Source organism: Arachis hypogaea, chromosome 17 (assembly GCF_003086295.3).
Source record: "Arachis hypogaea cultivar Tifrunner chromosome 17, arahy.Tifrunner.gnm2.J5K5, whole genome shotgun sequence".
Classification (NCBI taxonomy): Eukaryota; Viridiplantae; Streptophyta; class Magnoliopsida; order Fabales; family Fabaceae; genus Arachis; species Arachis hypogaea.
Window position 1 is genome coordinate 71519345 of NC_092052.1, and position 12876 is coordinate 71532220.

The 12876-nt window shown below is 33.1% G+C and overlaps 1 long non-coding RNA gene across 1 annotated transcript; it reads left to right on the top strand.

The window, feature by feature from the left end:
- The first annotated feature begins 11556 nt into the window (after positions 1–11556).
- On the top strand, positions 11557–12367 carry LOC112763403 (uncharacterized). The gene is made up of 2 exons (XR_011874790.1): positions 11557–11875; positions 12171–12367. It is a non-coding gene; the product is annotated as an uncharacterized lncRNA (long non-coding RNA).
- Positions 12368–12876: the final 509 nt, after the last annotated feature.

Genomic DNA, 12876 nt, shown 5'->3' on the forward strand with positions numbered 1-12876 from the left:
TTTGAAAGTTGGATTGAGTGTGATTTAATAAAAGATTATAGTGAAGGTTTTAGGTGTTTATTGAATAGAGATTTGAAAGAAAAGATGAGTGGTAGTGGGATCCTTGGTCACAGATCCTGAATGATCTGTGTATCCACAGATCCTGAGGTTTCAAGATTTACAATTGCAAAATTAGGCATTAAAATGTTGCACACAATCTGCGTTCAGCCAGATGTGCCATTTTCGTTCAACGATTTTCCCATTTCTGCATTGAACGCAACATCTTGTTCTCTTCAGCTTCATTTTCCTCATTCAATTTTCTTTTTCTTTCAATCTTCTTTTTTTTTTTTTTTTTTTTTTTTTTTTTTTTTTTTTTTTTTTTTTTTTTTTTTTTTTTTTTTTTTTTTTTGGTGTCTTATTGTAGCTCCTTTTTCTTTTTAATTTCAAAATTTTCAAATCTTTTCTTTTTCTTTTTAGTTAAATTTCTTCTAAAAATAAATTTTCAAATCATATCTTGTTTATCTTCTTGATCTTTAATTTTTATCTTTCTCAAATTTCAAACTTTGATATCTTATCATATCCTATCTTTAATTTAATTCAAATTTTAAAGTTTAGTATTTAATTAGTTTTCTTTAAATTGAATTTCAAAATCTCTATTTAACTTTCTCTTTTTAAAATTTCGAAAATCTTCAAATCAAATCTTCCATCTTTATTTTCAAATCTTCATAGTTAATTGTTTGCTTTATCTTGTTTTATTTCTAAATTTGGTGTCTCTTTAATTTTTTTCTTTCTTTTTGAATCTTGAAAATTTCTAACCTTTTTTTTCTAATTTTTTAATTTTTTTGAAATTGTTAATTATTTTTATTTATTTTCGAATTAGTATCCTTATTTATTTATTTATTTTCGAAATTCAATTAAAAATTATTTCTGATCTTTCTTCCTTGTTCTTTTCTGTTTACCACCTGGTGTGTTTAATTTTGTTTGGTGTTTTGTGCTGAGGAAAAATCATGGAGAGGGATCACATGGGTTACTACTCACACCCAAGGAGCGATTCAAATTACTATGGATGGAGGAATTATCCAGGCTTTGGTTGGAAAAGCCAAGACCAAAGAAACTTCAATGCTCCATATTCCATCTATCAAGAACCGCCACCTCTCTATCCCTATCAAGAACCTTCATCTTCTTGTTCATATAAAGAACTATCATCTTTGATCTTGCCTGCCAAGAACTGCAGCAGATAACATAGGGAATTTTGCAAAAATTTCCATCCTCATCTCTTACTGACTCATACCAAGAACCACTACCTCTCTATCCATACCAAGAACCATGCTTCTTTTACTCATACCAAGAGCCATCATCTTATTATTCATATCAAGAATCACCATCTCCTTATCTAGAACTAACAGCTTTAGAGCTTACCATGAAAGAAGTAAAGGATGCCGCTCAAGATTGCATACAAGATATGAGAATGAGTATCAAAAATGTAGAGGAGCATGTGGGGGTGATCACCAAGCCTTCGGAAGAGGAACAAACAAACCCCCTCACAAGGGAAGCAATACAAATTCATACAGAAGAATGTGAGAGAATCATTCAAAGAAGTCCATACACCAGTGAAGTGGAGAATTCCCCACCTTCATACATTAAAGAAGAAGGAAATGCACAAACAAAGGAGAGTGTAAGGGAGGAAGAAAATTATGGGATTGTACACTCCAATGAATCAGAGAGCTACATGGAGGGTGAGTTCACTAAACCACCAATTCTAGAGGTTTTTGATGACGGGTACACTCTACCCATCACACAACACCCAAATTCTGAACTCAGGGTGGTAGAGATAATTAAGGAATGTACTAAAAAGGGGATCGTGACCGAGGAACCAAAGATGATATCCATGAAGAAGAAAAGGTCTGCAAGAAACAATACAACCCCTACCAAAACAAGCAAGGAGAAGCAAGCTTATAACAATAAAAGAAAGCTTGTTAAGGGGAATTCAAACCTGAAGGCACTAATCTCCTCCTCTTTCCCCTTGGAGTCATTTCTTTTAACCAACTGGAAGAAGAGGAAGAAAGTCAACAATCAAGTGTCAAGCTAATGATATTAAAGAAGTACGTGTTGGGAGGCAACCCAACCATGAGTAGAGTACTATGGTTCTTATTCCTTTTTGTTCATTTTCATTTTAAGTTTAATTTCATAGTTTTTTTTTCTTTTGACGTTTGTGATCATGTACAGTACTTAGAATAGAAACAGAGACATTCAGAGTTGGAAACAGAACATCCTCGGGAGATCCCCTTGCTGGCGTTGAACACTAGACAAGGAGGAAAATGGGCGTTCAACGCCCATGGAGGAGTACAATCCTGGTGTTGAACACCAGAGCAGGGGTAATCTGGGCATCCAACACCCATTGAGGGGCAGGTTGCTTGAGCTCTTCAGCCTTCTCAGCCAGTGGGTCCCACACAAATCCGACCGACCCCATCCACTTCAAATTCAAACCTTTCCCACCCATTCTTCCTTCACATATGACTAACAAGGGACCATGTTTTCTTTGCTAGGGGACAAGCAAATTTTTTAAGTTTGGTGTTACAGAGCAAGCTCTGGGATTATGCTAAAGGAAGGTGGATCATCTTCATAAGCAGTAGCCGCCGACACTAAGGTGGTCACGTTCCATTACTCCCTTGCTTATGTTAATTTTTGTTTTCCGTTGTATTTTATCTTATTGTCTGTTTCCTATTTCTAGTTGCGTGATCATCTTTAGTATCTTGTTCTTTACTTGTTTTGTCTTAAGCTATAAAATATCCTATGTATCTCTCACCATGCCTAAAAAAAATTTTATTTGAAAAAGAATAGTGAGATACATAAGCTCAAGTTATATAACAAGAGTAGCTCAATTATTTTGATGTGGTGACCTCGCTTTTACTTTCTGAATGCATGAAATAACAGTGCATATTTGATGTTGGAGTTAAGTGTGTTGACTCTTGAAAGAATGATGAAAAAGGAGAAGTATTATTGGTGATCTGAAAAATCCAAAAAAATTAATTCTTGAAGCAAGAAAAACTAGCAAAAAGAAAAAGAAAAAAGAGAGAAAAAATGAAAGAAAAAGAAAAAGCCAAAGGCTCTTAAAACCAAAAGGCAAGAGCAAAGATCCAAGGCTTTAAGCATCAACGGTTAGGAGGGTCTAAGTAAATAAAATCTTGGCCTAAAAAGTTCAAATGAGTTGTTTCCCTTAACTAAATGCTAGTGGTGTGAAGGTGCAAGTGAAAAGCTTGAGACTGAGTAGTTAAAGTTGTGATCCTAAAAGCAAAAGAGTGTGTGTAAGAACTCTGGACACCACTATCTAGGACTTTAAGGAAAACTAAAGTCGAATCCAAGGGTTCCCCCAGTTAAGTATCTGTGGCATTTATGCATCCGGTGGTAATACGGAAAAACAAAACACTTAGGGTCACGGTTAGGCTAAAAAAGAAGCTGTGTTCAAGAATCAAGAAAAGTTAAACTAAGAAAATCAATAATATCATCGGGATTCTAAGTTCCAAGGGATGCCAACACTTCTGAGGTTTAAAGGAAAGTGAGATGCCAAAACTGTTCAGAAGTGAATAGCTACTAGCCCCGCTCATCAATTGGAACTGAGCTTCATTGGAAACTTTGAGACTTATTATATCTTTCTCTTCTTTTTAATCCTACTTTATTTTTAGTTGCTTAGGGACAAGCAACAGTTTAAGTTTGGTGTTCTGATGAGCGGATATTTTATATGCTTTTTGGAATTATTTTCATGGTGTTTTAGTTATGTTTTGTTGAGTTTTACTATGTTTTAGTAGGTTTTAATGCAAAGTCACATTTTTGGATTCTACTTTGAGTTTGTGTATTTTCTTATGATTTCAGGTAATTTCTGGTTGAAAGTGATGAGTTTTGGAAAAGTACTGATTCAGAGGCAAAGAAAGAACTGCAGATGTTGTCAACTCCTGACCTCCATACATTCAAACAAGCATTTTTGGAGTTACAGAGGTCCAATTGACGTGCTCTTAATGGCTTTAGAAACCCAACTTTAAGGGATTTCTAGAAATATATAATAGTTCATACTTTACTTTGAAAATGATGGCCCAAAACAGGTGTTGAACGCGCAAATCATCCCCTACCCGGTGTTTAACGTGCCAAAAAGAGCAAGCTCACCGTTGAACGCCCAAAATGGACCAAATTCGGTGTTCAACACACCAAGAAGAGTCCAAGCACGTGAATTCATCCCAAGCGCAGCCCAAACACTCACCAAGTGGGCCCAGAAGTGGATTTTCGTACCCTTTAGCTTAGTTTATCACATTTTTGTAATTTTTAATTATTAGTAACATCTTTTAGGTCTAGTATTTTGCTATAAATAAGAAACTTCCTTCCTCCTGAGGATCATGCGTCCCAGGAGGGGAGAAGCACAGACACTATTTCTCTGGTTCATTTTGTAAAGCATGAGTAACTGAACCTCCTAGGTTAAGTTCAGGAGCTCTGCTGATTCTCATGGATTAATAATATTATTGTTTCTATTTCAACCTATGTTAGTTTGATTCCATTCTAAGATGTATCTTCGTTCTTCAATCTTTATGAATCTAGAGTAGAACTAGCATATGACCCCTTGTTCTACATGAGTTCTTGCAAGTCTCGAGAGGGATAGCATTGAACTACAAGCTTCATTATACATCTCTTAGACGACTAATCCACGCGTTCGTTGGGGACATGGGAACATCTGTTCAGCCGAGCCTGGGGCGATTAGGGCCTTTGTGGTATAAGCTAGAATCATAAAGCTTCAGTCTCTGATCCGGAAGATCTGACCTTGTCTGTAGCATTTTGAGTAGGATCACCAGAGATTGAATTGCTAGAGCTTTACCCTCAGTCAGATTGAATGACCATTAGCGTGGCGTTTGATGTGAAGCAGAGGAGATTAATGACCATTAGTGTGGCGCTAATCACTTACAGCTTGCTATGGAATGAATCATTCATTATTGGAATAGAAAGTAAGAAAAGTTAATCCGGAAAGATAAGGCATCTCCAAAGCCTTAACTGGTTTCTCACTATTGTTTCTTCGCTATTTCTTTATTGCTTTCTTATTTATTTTATGCGCATTCAACAACAACCAATCAACTTTCTATTTGCCTGACTAAGATCTGCAGGATAACCACTACTTGCTCAATCCGGAAATCCTCGTGGGATTCGACCCTCACTCACCTAAGGTATTACTTGGACGACCTGGTGCACTTGCCGATCAAGCTGCAGAATTCTAAATTTTGCGCACCACCCTTCAACCCTTCAACAAGGGCATGGCATGCCAATTCTTCTCAACCTTTCACCAAGCTGGCGTGCATTGATCGTGCAGTGGGCGTGGCATGCTGGGCTATTATTCCAGAAGCATTAAAGCTGGCGTACATTGGACATGCCTTTTCAGGCGGCACGCCAACTTCTTGTCCAGTGGCATGCCAACCTCTCATCAAGGGCATGCCAAAGGCGTGCACTATGAAGTGGCACGCCAACTCTCCAGCTCTGGTGTGCATAGGGCGTGCCAAAGGGTGTGGTACGCTAGGCAAAGATTACAAAGGAGATCTAACGCTTGCACAACTTGGGCGTGTCACGAAAGTGGCACTTGCATGGCACGCCACTCAACCCTTTCTTCACTCAACAAGCTAGGCCCATCATGAGTTAGTTAGAAATGAAATTTTAATTGTAATTTAAAGAGAATATGAATTTACATTTGCAAGTAGGAGTAGTATATAAACCAAAAGGAAACACTTTTGATAGCGACTTTACTTTTTAGATTTTACTTTCATCACTTTTTGTACTTTTCTCTATAAGTTATAAGTAGCTAACTTCTCTTTCATTGGGGGAAAGAGCTCCATTGTTATTTGATGGATCAAATGTGATTTTATCTTCTTCTTCTCTTTATTTTTTATTATTTCTTTAGCAAGAATCTTTGTTCTTCATTTCAAGGATTCAAATATGTTGGGAAAGAATTTGAATCTAACATGGATTCTATGTGAACTTTGGAAAAAGAATCATAGAATTAATGGTTGTAATTCTTTCTCACAATTGTTGTAAATCTGGGTTTGGGATTGATATTGTGACATTTAATCAAATCACATTTGGATTTATGAAATTGTGTGTTTCTAAATTAGAGACCAATCTTCATCTCTTCTCATGAGCAATTAGATCAAGGAATTGGCATTTGATCAAGTGAAGAGAGATTCAATCATCAAGGAATTGGGGTTCAATCACTTATAATTTGCCAAGAGATCAATGAATTGCATAATTAAAAATGAGATGAAAAGCTATTTGATCCGGAGAATTCAATACCTCTGTACCCCAACGATCCTCCCTTATTCTATTTTTTCCCTTCTTGATTAATTGCTTTCTATTTTAAGCTCATTTTCATTGCTTCCTTTACATTCCAACAATTTACTTTTCTTGCCAGTTATTCTTCCCGCATTTATATTATTGCAATTTATTTTATTGCATTTTTAAGTTTCCAGTTATTTACCTTCTCGCTCTTTAATTTCAGTCATTTATTTTTTTTTCTCTTTACTTTTTAGTCATTTACTTCACTACCAAGTTATTTAGTCATTTGATTAAACCTCATTGAATTTGATTTGTTTAACTAGAATAGCAAATTAATTAAAATTGATTGATCTATCAATATTCGTTGGAACGATAACCCACTTATTGTGGTATTACTTTTTGCGATCCGGTGCACTTACCGATGATTTTATAGATTAAATTTGTAGAATCCGTATCAATTAGCTCCAAGTACAGAAAACACAGTTGTAAATTATTTAATTCTTTCAATTTAAACATAATCTTTGAAGAATTTGAATATAAAAAAGGGTTAGATATGATCCTTTCTTTTTCGCTGTTTAAAATTTCAACAACCACAACTTCATATGTTTGACTTTACAATTCATCATTTTTGATTAGCTCATTTTACATATTAGATGCATAAATGAAGCTTTAACATCAAGAGACAAGATATAAATATATTCCTTATGATTCAAATGCCACTAGTTTTAGCTCCAAATAGTATTTTAAATTTACTTTTGGAACCAAATACTAGGCATGGCCCAAATCCATAAACACTGAATGTCTTATCTGTCTTCTAAGACAATTTTAGCCTTCTAAACATCATCTTTTGCAATGGTTCATTTCATCAATAATTATAGAGTTTTTTCCTAGCGTTTCTGAAATATAAAACACATAGACTTTTTATTTCTAAACACAAGATATGTTCACAAAATAAATACGCTTTGGATACAAATGTGAAAATGTTTAACTTAGGGCCCAAAGTAACGCCTTAACAAAATATAATGCAAATTTATATAATTTAAAAACAAATTTGATATTTTACAATCTTAAAGACTCTAGAAAATATTTATGCAATATGTAAACATTTATGCACAAATGAATTCTAATATTATAAATATTTGGGATAAAATATATGAATACTTTTCACTTTTACTAATTATCCGCACTTAAATTTTTGCATGTCCTTCTCTAAAACCAAATCCTGCATGATAAATTTTAACAATTGAACTCATTTTATTCAACACATAATAATTTAAAAACACATCAATTCCATTAACGCAAGACATACATGCATAAGTGACCAATTGTTCGTTACACAATAAATGATATTTGATAATCTTCTCTAACATATTCATATAAATTTAATGATTAAAATGCATGGATCAAGAATAAGAATTCTAGTTCTGTTTAGCACTCAAGTATCAGAAAGTGTTTATGTTTTTTTTTCTCTCTTATCATCTCACGTGAATTGCACTACCATAAACTTGTAATAGGTCTTAAAATTTCTAAATCATATATCTTATACATGAAAAAATTAAGAGGGCTTTATTGAGGTTGTAATAGGGCTAAGGTATAGATAGAAAAATGATCAGGTCAATACAACTGAACCTTTTTGCCAAAAGAATATATATATATATATATATAAACACTTATGAGCAAGACTACATATTTTATATACTAATTCTTTTTATAGAACTCTAGAAAATAGTGTATATCAAAATGTATATTATGTATTTACGTATGCTTTTAGAAAACAATGTATCATGTGTTAGCAATTAGTCTCTCCTAAAAAACATTTTTACATTACAGTAATTGTACTTTTAATAACCCCATTTTTTCATTTTTTCTTTATTCTTCCACCCGCACTTAAATGAGGGCATGTCCTCATGCATTCTTTCATACTTATGCTCAATGATATGGATAGATATATGTAATTTCTCTCAAAAGCCAAAAGGTTGGGAATCATCATGGTTTTCACATTTGACTATGTTTGAGCTAAAACAAGAGAATAGACAAACAGCTCAAGGTTGAAACAAGGAAAACATGTACAAGGGAGGCTATATAGGTACATAGAATAAAATTAAGAAGGAAAACCTCTATCATACTAAAGCATGTATAATGATATATAATTTTAAGCAAGAGTTGAAGTAATAAACTCAGAGAGAATTTGCACAATCAAAAGAATAGATGTGGTACAAAATTTATCATCCAATTAGACTCAAAATCTTATAGTGTAATACTTAATCCATACAGTTTCATGAAACATCAATAATGCTGCAAAAATATGTTAGACTTAAGGTTTGACAACATTGTGCAACTATGGTCAATTTGCACTCATATGTTTAAAGATATCAATAGAATTTTATAAAACACACAAACATTAGGAAAGAAAATAAAATATGAAAATGAAAATGCAACAGAATATAAGGGAAAGAGAAATTCATATGTTTAATCGAAAAAGAGGAGAAACTATTTGTAAGTGTAGTTTCTGCTAAATACATTCATTCATTCATTCACCTTCATCTTTTTCATTCTACTAAATGCAGTGACTGAACCAAGAAAGAAAAATGATAAGGGTATTCAAAATTGCAATAAATTAACTAGGCCACGTTGTTTGAATCTTATATCTAATTATCTAAATGAACTGTATTACTGGAAACACTGGTGTCCAGATATTTATTATTTGCAATTTCTTGCAACAATTGACAGGGTTGCTTTTTGGATGCCTTGGTTTTCTCTAGAGGCTTGCTTTTTTTTTTCTTTCATCTTTTTGGGTCAAAAAAGGAAAAGAAACAAGGAAAGTATTTGATTCCTTCTTATGTTGTGGCTCAGTCAAGCTTGTGTATAACACTACTTAAGCACATTTGGAATAATTATTACTAAAGTATGGATTTTGATATTGTTTCAATTCAATTAAATTATTTATTTATTTTTATTAAATTTGTGAATGTTGATAGCTTTGGTGCTGCTGGAGATGGAGAATATGATTATACTGAGGTAAGTTCTTTCGTTATTATCAAATATCATTATTGATTTATATCTAGAATCGCTAATGTGGTCCATTATTTTTGCTAAACATGCACTTCACAAATTTGACAATGCTGGATAAATGATTTATCCATGTTTTCTAATCTAATGGTGTTATGCTCAGGCTTTTCGAAAAGCATGGAATGTTTCTTACTCCACCTAATTCTGTGTTCTTAAAATTTATTCTTATTTTGAGTTCCTTGATTATTATTCAAATATAGTAAACTAGAATCTAGGAGGAGTATGTCCTAACTAGAAGGTTTTACAATGTTATATGAAGATTACCAAATGTAACTCAACTTTGATGGAATTGACTGCAAGCATTGACCATTAATTCAAGCTCAGGTATAAAGGTTAAAGGATTAACTATACATCATAGCCAATAGATACATTTTCCATATCAAGGTGTAATTTTGTTAGGATTTATGGTGTCAAAGTGTTTCATCACTAAATGACGGTCCAAACACTAATGGAATTTATATTAGAATATCATAATCTGAGAGAGCAAAATTGAAGCAAGTTCTAAACTTTTTCACCTTTTTGTCAACTTAGTGATTCTTGCATGAACACAAGTTTAATAACTCATTTAGATATGCCATCATTTGGATTGTGAAACAGATCTCGTGGATGTGAAGTATTGGAGTTGGCATTATGAGGTTGTTGGAGTTTGGATGTCTGGTTGCAGTTCTATGTGGTCTTCTTGTGTCTGTGAAAGCTGAGATTTACATCGTAACTGTTGAAGACGAACCTGTTATTAGTTATGGAGGTGGAATTGATGGTTTTGAAGCTAATGTTGTTGGATCTAATGAGAAGATTGATACTAATAGGTAGGTACATGCAATTACATTTTCCTATGAATTTTCCATTTTTTGTTTTTTCCAATGACATGTAAATATGTTTTGAGGAAGCTAATTAATATGATGAATTCTCCTTTGGTGAAATTAACCTTCCAAATCTAAATTATATGGAGAGTTCAGATGATTATTCTTTATATGTAACTCATGAACAATTTATTTGCTGCTGATGCTTTCTCTTATCTTTAAGGAAAGTAATACAATAATCACCTTGCACTCTGTTATAAACCATGATCAATTGTGTTTTTAATGAATTTATTTTCAATTCTATTTTCTCCTCTAGTATGTGATGAACCAACAATATTACAAACTTCTTCTAGTTAATTGGTTACTTCATATGCTCACCATCTTGAGAAAAAACATGATATGCTTCTGGGGATGCTGTTTGAACCTGGGACTTACAAGAAACTCTATAGTTATTGGCATCTAATAAATGGGTTTGCTGTTCATATTATTATTCTTGTTCATATTTGTGGATTCAAGGATCTATCCTCACCATCCATGCTTTGCAACTCATAACACAAAATCATATGAGCCAGTTCCAAAGTACAGAGGAAAATGTGAAATTGATTCCGATACTAAAAAACACTACTGTAAAGGGAAGATTGTTGGAGCACAACATTTTGCTCAAGCTGAAAATAGCTGCCGGGGCATTTAACCCTTCGATTGATCTTCCATCTCCTCTAGATGGAGATGGACATGGAAGGTTAGGCTTTGCTACCTTCTTTAAACTTACTAACTTGTTTCCTAGGAATCCCTCTAACCTTACCATGCCTACAACATGCATTGAAAGAGAACATAATGTGCCATTTTCAGCATATGAGCAAATCTTGAAATCAACTTACTGTAGTCTTTCATGAAGTTGATGGTATTATTGTATTAACATTCATGGAGTTGTGTTTAAAGCCATATATTCTTTGATAGCATTTTCTTAACAATTCTTATGTTTTCCTTGCATTTCAATTTGGCAGTCATGCAGCCTCTATAGCTACTGGAAAATAATGGAATTTCTGTGAGGATGCATGGCTACAAATTTGGTAGAGCAAGTGGAATGGCTCCTCGTGCTAGGTGAGGAATAATGCCCCTAAGTGATTAAAAATTAGGAACTACACTCCTTCCTATTTCACTATTGACTTGGTGTATTTGTGTTTAGAATTGCTGTGTACAAGGCACTTTACAGATTATTTAGAGGATTTGTTGCAGATGTAGTTGCTTCAATCGATCAGGTATATAAGTATTTTAGTCTTTTAGTTAAGAAATCTTGATTATCTATTAAGAACTCTATCTCATAAGCACTTTTAAAAGGCTGTAAATAAATATAAGATTAAAATCTTTTATTATTGGATTGTGTTGTACTTTTTGTGTTATTCTATCTCAACATTCCTAATTGAAAAGTTTGGAGAGTCAACAGGTTGTGTACGATGGAGTGGATATACTCATCCTTTCAGTTGGACTGAACAGTCTTCCAGCAGCCACCAAAACCACATTTTTGAACCCTTTTGATGCCACACTTCTTGGAGTTGTAAAAGCTGGTGTATTTGTTGCACAGGCTGTTGGAAATGGTGGTCACTTTCCTTAAACAATGGTTTCATATAGTCCATGGATAGCCTCTATAGCAGCTGCCATTAATGATCGCAGATACAAAAACCATTTAACCCTTGAAAATGGAAAAGTCTTAGTTGGAATTGGGTTATCACGTAAGTTTTCTATACTTCTCTGTAACATTATAAATGATCACTGTGTTTTAACATTATCAATGTGTAATTATGCATGCGCTTTTGTAGCTATATATGCTTCTTTATCCTTTTGCATATCATTTTCCTAGTTATTAGAATTGTGACAACTTTATTTTTTAAGTTGACATAGTTTTGATCATTTACACAACTATTTTTAGTTTGGTTTCTAATTATTTTCAGTTTATTTTTTAAATTTTTATAATTCTGAATGTCATTATAAATATTTGTCTAAATACTTTTCTATATAATTATGCAGGATGATATTGAGGATGATAATGAAGATTAAACTGTTTATCATTGTGGTTTATTGGCTAAGATGGAGTAGTGTTGAGAACGAATACATGTATGGTTGACTAATGACTTTTATTAGAAGATACCTATATAGGATATAATATTTTAGTTTTTCATAGAATATTAGTAGTAAATTCTAAGTGGTCTACATACTTATTTTGATATGGCTATGTTTAATTTATTGTGGGATGTATGAATATTAAAAATTAACTTCATTCCAGTACTTTTGGTTCATTATAAATATATTTTATTTATAGATAATTTTTATTATTTAAAAAATTATTTAGTATAATTATGTATTTACTTTTATTTTATAATATTTAACTTATTTAATTAAAAATACAGAATTATATATGTAATCATATTGCTAAATATTATGTTATACAAAAAATTATTTAGAATTATATATATATATATAAACAACGAGGGACCTAAGGCTACACTTATATAGAGTAGCTATGCTATACAATGTGGCTACGCTTTACAGGTAATGTAGTAGCAAAGATAAGTGTAGCCTATTCTGGTAAACATAGAAGCTGAAAAGCATAGCCTTTGGTCCTGAACAACATCACTTGAAAAGCGCACCATATTTCCAAAAGCCAAAAGTATAGCCTTTGGTACAGAAAAGCGTAGCCTTTGAGAATAGGGAACGACCGAATAGGCATCCCCCA